Here is a 7,792-nt window from a genome sequence, read left to right as displayed (position 1 = left end):
GTAGCCTTCCACAAGCTTCCCACAATAAGTTGGGTGAATTTTGGCCCATTCCTCCTGACTGGTGTAACTGAGTCAGGTTTGTAGGCCTCCTTGTTGGCACACGCTTTTTCAGTTTTGCCAATACATTTTCTATAGGATTGAGGTCAGGGCTTTGTGATGGCCACTCCAATACCTTGACTTTGTTGTCCTTAAGCCATTTTGCCACAACTTTGGAAGTATGCTTGGGGTAATTGTCCATTTGGAAGACCCATTTGCGACCAAGCTTTAACTTCCTGACTGATGTCTTGAGATGTTGCTTCAATATATCCACATCATTTTCCTGCCTCATGATACCTTCTATTTTGTGAAGTGTACCAGTCCCTCCTGCAGCAAAGCACCCCCACAACATGATGCTGCCACCCCCGTGCTTCACGGTTGGGATGGTGTTTTTCGGTTTGCAAGCCTCCCCCTTTTTCCTCCAAACATAACGATGGTCATTATGGCCAAACAGTTCTATTTTTGTTTCATCAGACATTTCTCCAAAAAGTACGATCTTTGTCCCCATGTGCTGTTGCAAACCATAGTCTGGCTTTTTATGGCGGTTTTGGAGCAGTGGCTTCTTCCTTGCTGAGTGGCCTTTCAGGTTATGTCAATATAGGACTTGTTTTACTGTGGATATAGATACTTTTGTACCTGATTCCTCCAGCATCTTCACAAGGTCCTTTGCTGTTGTTCTTGGATTGATTTGCACTTTTCGCACCAAAGTACGTTCATGTCTAGTGGACAGAACGCGTCTCCTTCCTGAGCGGTATGATGGTTGTGTGGTCCCATGGTGTTAATACTTGCGTACTATTTTTGTACAGATGAACGTGGTACCTTCAGGCATTTGGAAATTGCTCCCAAGGATGAACCAGACTTGTGGAGGTCTACAATTATTTTCTGTGGTCTTGGCTGATTTCATCAAACTATAGTTTGGGTTAGGGTTAGGGTTAGGGTTTCTTTTGACATCAGCCGATGTCACAAAGTGCTATACAGAAACCCAGCCTATTTAGGATTCTAGGGAAACAAGTAAAGACAGAAGAGCTGAATGTATAGACAAATTGTCAGAAATTTTAAGCAGGAACATAGGTCTATCTAAATAAGGCTTTAAAAAAAATCCTGCACCCCCTGTCAAAAAATGTACTGAATGTAAAGCGCATTTTATATTTTTGCGGGTTAGGGTCGGGTCAGGTCTCAGATTTTCACTTAATCACACATATTCGTCCCGTTGTGGATGGGTTATGAACAACTGACCCGCACATCACTAGCACACACACACACACACACACACACACTGATAACCATATTCTATATGGTTTAAGACTACTGTCTTCAAAAAAACTCAGCATTCATCTCACCTCCACAATATAACAATTGTTTTAATTAGAGATGCTTGACTCACAGAGATATATATAGAAATATGTCAGGGACTGACTGGTGAACTTGGTTGTGACAGTGAGGTGTGCTCTCTGTAAGAAAGACAGTGATTTATTAGATTTTTTATAAACGCCTGTTCAGAGGAGAGCCCACATCTGCTCAGAAGTAATCGGTACTATCCTGTCTTAAAGCCACAAATGAAAACCGTTTGAGGACACTGAGTCAAATAAGTCAATAAATAAACTGAATACACCAACGGATGACTTTTATTTATATACAACGCCAAGAAACTTGGTTGTTGCTTAGGAACATCCACAGACAGGATCATATACTTTTTTATTGAGATTTTGCTGACAGCTAGTGGTTGATTTGGCAAATTGCTTTGCAGTGACTAAACTGGGAAGTGAAGTGATTGGTTGAAGAACTGCACGCTGATTTGCTAGAAGTCGTTTACCATTTTACTCGTGGTTCCGCCCCCACCCGGATGTTGTGCTTTTTAATTGCTCGTATGCCGGTGATGGGAAGTTGTGATTCTTTACATGAGATGGTGTTTTGCACTAGTTTTGGCAAATAGATATGAAATAAATGGTATTTACTAGGTCAGGAGCATGCTGCGTGAGGGGAAAGAAGCGTGTCCCCTCTCAGAGGATAGTTTCAGCCACTTTTTCTGTCCCAGAGTAACACGTGTACGGCCTCTGCTGGCGGGAGAGCAAGAGCTAACGTTACTCACCGCTACTCCGAAAGGCAAAGTTGTCTGTTTCAGGTACCAATACCTCCAACAGAAAATAAGACCTGTTGCTAAAGAAGTACAGTTCATCTACATACCAGGTGAAGATGAGATAGCTCCGTAATGTATCTTGCTACTGTTGCCTTATTGCTACTGGTGTTGCATACAAGTTAATCGACTCATACAAGTTCAAAATGTGTGTGCGTGCGTGTGTACAAAATGTGTAACGTTAGTCAACTTGCTAATGTATGTCTGTCTCTTCAGTTGATGCAGAGATTGTATCAACTGATGCTATCAACAAATCCCCACCAAACAGGGGGCTGGTCGTGGGCATAACGTCCATCAATATATTCTTAAATGCCCTACCCTTCTCCTAGTGAATGGATTTGTACACATATCCTACCCATACACATATCCTCCATGGGTCATGTTCATTAGGCAACACTGTAGGAAAACTGAAAAAAAGCTTTTCTCATGGGCAAGTTCAGACAGTGCCTCCATGTTTCTATCTGTTTTGGGGCATTTTCTTATGTTTCTTGACTACTGAACATAATATGACCCTGATCACTTCTCTCTCTCTCTCTTTGGTAGATGAAAGTGTATTCATCCATCACTGTATCCATAACACTTGTCTTCACTCGTTTCCCCCCAGGACTCTGGTGACAAAGCCACTCTGTTCCTCAGCATCTACTGTGACAACAAGCCATGGTCAGAGTTTAACCTGGAGTTCATTGCACACAAGTCATCTGTCACCCGCTGCAGCTGAATCACATAGAAGTTAACACACAATGAACCCTTCTGCAATTCACGTAGTTCTGCAGGGTTGTGTTAATTAAGAACACCATAGTAAAGTTTTTCAAAATGTTATACGACGGAAAACAAGAGTTTCTTATTGGACAGTTCAGATAGTACCTCCCCCTTTCACTTTGTTATGAATAATTTTCTTCTGTTTAGTGCCTAGTGAACATGAACCTGATTATAGCCTATTGCTTTGTCTTCTTCTTAGAGAGCTGTCTGAACCTGGAGCTGCAGTTCACCCCCTTCCAGCTTTACCACAAAGAGTAAGTATTGTACACACTACAGTGACTCAATCGCACTCCACACTGCCCTTTTCCACTATGTGAGAATGCTGTTCATTGACTACAGCTCAGCGTTCAACACCATAGTGCCCACAAAGCTCATCACTAAGCTAAGGACCCTGGGACTAAACACCTCCCTCTGCAACTGGATCCTGGACTTCCTGACGGGCCGCCCCAGGTGGTAAAGGTAGGCAACAACACGTCTGCCACGCTGATCCTCAACACTGGGGCCCCTCAGGGGTGTGTACTTAGTCCCCTCCTGTACTCCCTGTTCACCCATGACTGCGTGGCCAAACACGACTCCAACACCATCATTAAGTTTGCTGACGACACAACAGTGGTAAGCCTGATCACAGACAATGATGAAACAGTCTCTAGGGAGGAAGTCAGAGAACTGGCAGTGTGATCACAGACAATGATGAGACAGCCTATAGGGAGGAAGTCAGAGAACTGGCAGTGTGGTGCCAGGACAACAACCTCTCCCTCAATGTAAGCAAGACAAAGGAGCTGATCGTGGACTACAGGAAAAGGCGGCCGAACAGGCCCCCATTAACATCGACGGGGCTGTAGTGGAGCGGGTTGAGAGTTTCAAGTTCCTTGGTGTCCACATCACCAACGAACTATCATGGTCCAAACACACCAAGACAGTCGTGAAGAGGGCAGGACAAAACCTTTTCCTCCACAGGAGACTGAAAAGATTTGGCATGGATCCCCAGATCCTCAATAAGTTCTACAGCTGTACCATCGAGAGCATCCTGACCGGTTGCATCAGCGCCAGGTATGGCAACTGCTCGGCATCTGACCGTAAGGCGCTACAGAGGGTAGTGCGTATGGCCCAGTACATTATCGGGGCCAAGCTTCCTGCCATCCAGGACCTATATAATAGGCGGTGTCAGAGGAAAGCCCGTAAAATCGTCAGACTCCAGTCACCCAAGTCACCGACTATTTTCTCTGCTACTGCACGGCAAGCGGTACCGGAGCGCCAAGTCTAGGACCAAAAGACTACTTAACAGCTTCTACCCCCAAGCCATAAGACTGCTGAACAATTAATCAAATGGCCACTGGACTATTTACATTGAATGTATAAAAAAGCCTGGCATGATGATACCATGTTTATCACTTCCTTACATTGTTAATGACATGAATAACAACAGTATATCCCTCTTCCAGAGTGCAGTGTGGAGATGGATGCAGTGAGACAGCGTTTCTGCTCAGTGGTCATGACCAGAGGATTCATCTTTACAAGGTGGTAAGCCTGTGTGTGTGTACAGTGAGTTTTGTAATGTTTGGTGTGGGAGACGAGTAAACATCTTTTCTCTCCAATAGAACTCTTCCTTTCACCAATTTGAAGAGCAGCCAGTAGAGAGACTCATCCCTGAGCTACCCAGCAAGTTAGTTTGTGTTCCCTCTGTCTGCTGTTGCCTCTCAGTTGTGTGTATGTATTCACTGTTCCCTCTTTCTGCAGTGTGTTGTGGCTGGATGTGCTGAGTATCCCTGGCGGTCGTCGTCTCTCGGCCAGCTGTCAGAACAGCTGCGTGGGCCTGGCTCTGGTGGACCAGACTGTACCTGGTGAGGATGGCCTGTACACAACTTACAAACTACCCAATCATAGATTGCGCCCCAATTGGTGCTTTATTCCATATTTAGTGCTCTACTTTTGACCAGCTTCCATAGGGCTTTGGTTAAAAGTAGTGCACTATATAGGGTAAAGGGTGCCATTTGCGACCTAATCTAACAGTGGCCACCTTGCTCACTCTCTTACTATGACTATACATAGCTAGCAAGGTAACAAAGAGGGTACTTTGAGTGGACTATCCCTTTCACCAAAAAAAGCAAGGCTGGATGTTTAGCTACATCACTTTGGAATGCATTGAATTTCTGTGTTTTTTTGTTTTTTTTCCCATTGTGTTCACCCGTCCATCTTGTGTCTGTTTTTACATGCGTCCGCACGGATTAGAGGTTGTGTAGAGTTGGTGGGTGTAGCAGGACATTCCCATCTCCACTGCTGCTCATCCCTCTGCATTCCAGGGCAGAGCTGGCCGACCCCGACAGGTTCGGAGAGGTGGGAGTGTACTGTATTGTTGAGCAGCACCGCTATGACCTTTGACCTGTGGTCCCGTGTGGCTCAGTTGGTAGAGCATGGCGCTTGCAAGGCCAGGGTTGTGGGTTCATTTCCCACGGGGGGACCAGGATGAATATGTATGAACTTTCCAATTTGTAAGTCGCTCTGGATAAGAGCGTCTGCTAAATGACTTAAATGTAAATGTGACCTCTGGGTATGGTTGCGCCCAAATGGCAAGGAATAGGTGCCATTTGGGACAACCTATGATTTGCTGATGCATTTCCTTACAAAACTCTGGACATGTTCGAGAGCATCACATCACGACTGCAATCAATCTCAAACACCCACTTGGTTAACTCCCCCGTCTGAAATGATTAGATGGGAGGAGAGAGCATTTGGTCAGAACCTCTCCCTAGCCTACCATTGGGCTAGGTGCAGCTATTGGTATATTCAGGTATGCAAACTGTGAAATTCGCTGTTTTGAATCCAAAATAGGTGACCTACGTGATTCGTGTAGATCCGATGAGAAAGGTTTGGGCGAGGGGGTGGCTTTGGATCACTACTGGCTGTATGCAAACAAGTGATGCGTGTTTGTAGCAATACTAGCTGTATCCAAGGCTCAGCCCATCGTTTACATAACAACAGAATGCAGTACGAGACTGAAGAGAGAAGAGACAACCAATTTGCTAATTATAGCATCAGCGCGCGCTCTGGAAAGAGAGGAGAGGGGAATGGCAGTTTGCCAGCTACAGCAGCGCGTCTCCTGAACGATAACGAAGAGGTAGGTGAGAAGCCTGACCATTGGGGCGAGAAGGTGATGAAGCGTATTTCATGAGCTGTAACCGAAAAACAACTGCCATTTGGAAAGTTTGAGGTGAGGGAGAAAGTGTGGTGGAACAAATATTGTTACCATTGCTAGTTTGATCGAATTCTCCGTTAGCTAGCCAGAAAAATGTTGAGCAACATTAGCCAACTTCACTGATCAAATAATTGAGTTTATGGTGTGACAATTAGCTGGCTAATGAAGTCAGACAGCTAACGTTAGCTAGCTAACGTTACTAACCTAACCAATTCGCTATAGTATTAACTGGTATACTGCTACTTACCTGGTATTAACTGGTATACGGCGTACCGACTACGCAATTCTCTGTCCATGTACGCAGGTACGAGAGCCGAGTTAAAAGTACGCAGAAAGTACGCCCTTCCTGCAGGCTCATCCTGACATGACCCTCCAGCATGAGAATGCCACCAGCCATACTGCTCGTTCTGTGCATGATTTTCTGCAAGACAGGAATGTCAGTGTTCTGCCATGGCCAGCGAAGAGCCTGGCTCAATCCCATTGTGCACGTCTGGGATCTGTTGGGTTGGATCGGAGGGTGAGGGCTAGGGCCATTCCCCCCAGAAATATCCGGGAACTTGCAGGTGCCTTGGTGGAAGAGTGGGGTAACATCTCACAGCAAGAACTGGCAAATCTGGTGCAGTCCATGAGGAGATGCACTGCAGTACTTAATGCAGTTGGTGGCCACACCAGATACTGACTGTTACTTTTGATTTTGACCCCCCTTTGTTCAGGGACACATTATTCCATTTCTGTTAGTCACATGTCTGTGGAACTTGTTCAGTTCATGTCTCAGTTGCTGAATCTTGTTATGTTCATACAAATATTTACACATGTTAAGGTTGCTGAAAATAAACGCGGTTGACAGTGAGAGGGCGTTTCTTTTTTAGCTGAGTTTACATTTAATTCTGCGTCCAATTAGTTGTATTTTCCACGTAACATTACGAGGATCACGCAACCTGATAGACTGTAACTGTAATTATGATCCACGTCACAAAAAGTATAATCAAAAATAAATGTAAACATCTTGGTATTAAATGGAGTCGGGAGTTTAGAAGACTGCGCGATTGAGAATGAATGAGTTGGCTATAGAGGCAATGCTTCTAAAATGCCTTTGCATTAGATTTGAGATTTTATCAATTTAGAAAATCTGAAATGATGTATGCCCTACAAAGAAATACAATAGGCACCTTTACATAGGCTGAAACACCTGACTCTTCTAGCGAATAGCGTTTAGATTCCCTTTGTGGTAGCCTACTTAAGCTTTGTGTAGCCAGTTTGCAGTCTGTGTTGATGCGATCTTTTGTTTTTATGTTTTCAAAATTATTTAGCTTTTTAGTGTTGATTAGGAACCGTTTCTAAAAAGCCAATACTTGGGAGCTGGCACTAGTGATTGGATCTTGTTAGTGACTTTTACCATATGTGTAAATAGAATGCTGTCAAGATAGAAAGTATTCCAACCTTTCATAGACTTGATTTGGTACAATTCTGTAATTGCGATCAGACTCATAAACAGCGCGTGCACGAGTGTGGTGGGGGAAAGAAAATCCAAATCCAATTTGCCGCACGCGTCTGGTACTCTTAAAAAGTTGGACAGGGTTGGCAGGTCTGCTATTAGATACTAAGAATACGTTAATATAGAACACAAACCATTTGAGAGAGGCTAACTAACAGAACATTACCTCAGAAAT

At 44.3% G+C, this 7,792-nt stretch overlaps 1 pseudogene; it reads left to right on the top strand.

The window, feature by feature from the left end:
- Positions 1–1,902: 1,902 nt before the first annotated feature.
- LOC120044364 lies at positions 1,903–6,712 on the top strand (annotated as a pseudogene).
- The last annotated feature ends 1,080 nt before the right edge of the window (positions 6,713–7,792 follow it).

The sequence above is a fragment of the Salvelinus namaycush genome, chromosome 3, assembly GCF_016432855.1.
Source record: "Salvelinus namaycush isolate Seneca chromosome 3, SaNama_1.0, whole genome shotgun sequence".
Classification (NCBI taxonomy): domain Eukaryota; kingdom Metazoa; phylum Chordata; class Actinopteri; order Salmoniformes; family Salmonidae; genus Salvelinus; species Salvelinus namaycush.
Note: the sequence above shows the minus strand (reverse complement) of the source record. Positions and strands in the feature narration are given on the sequence as shown.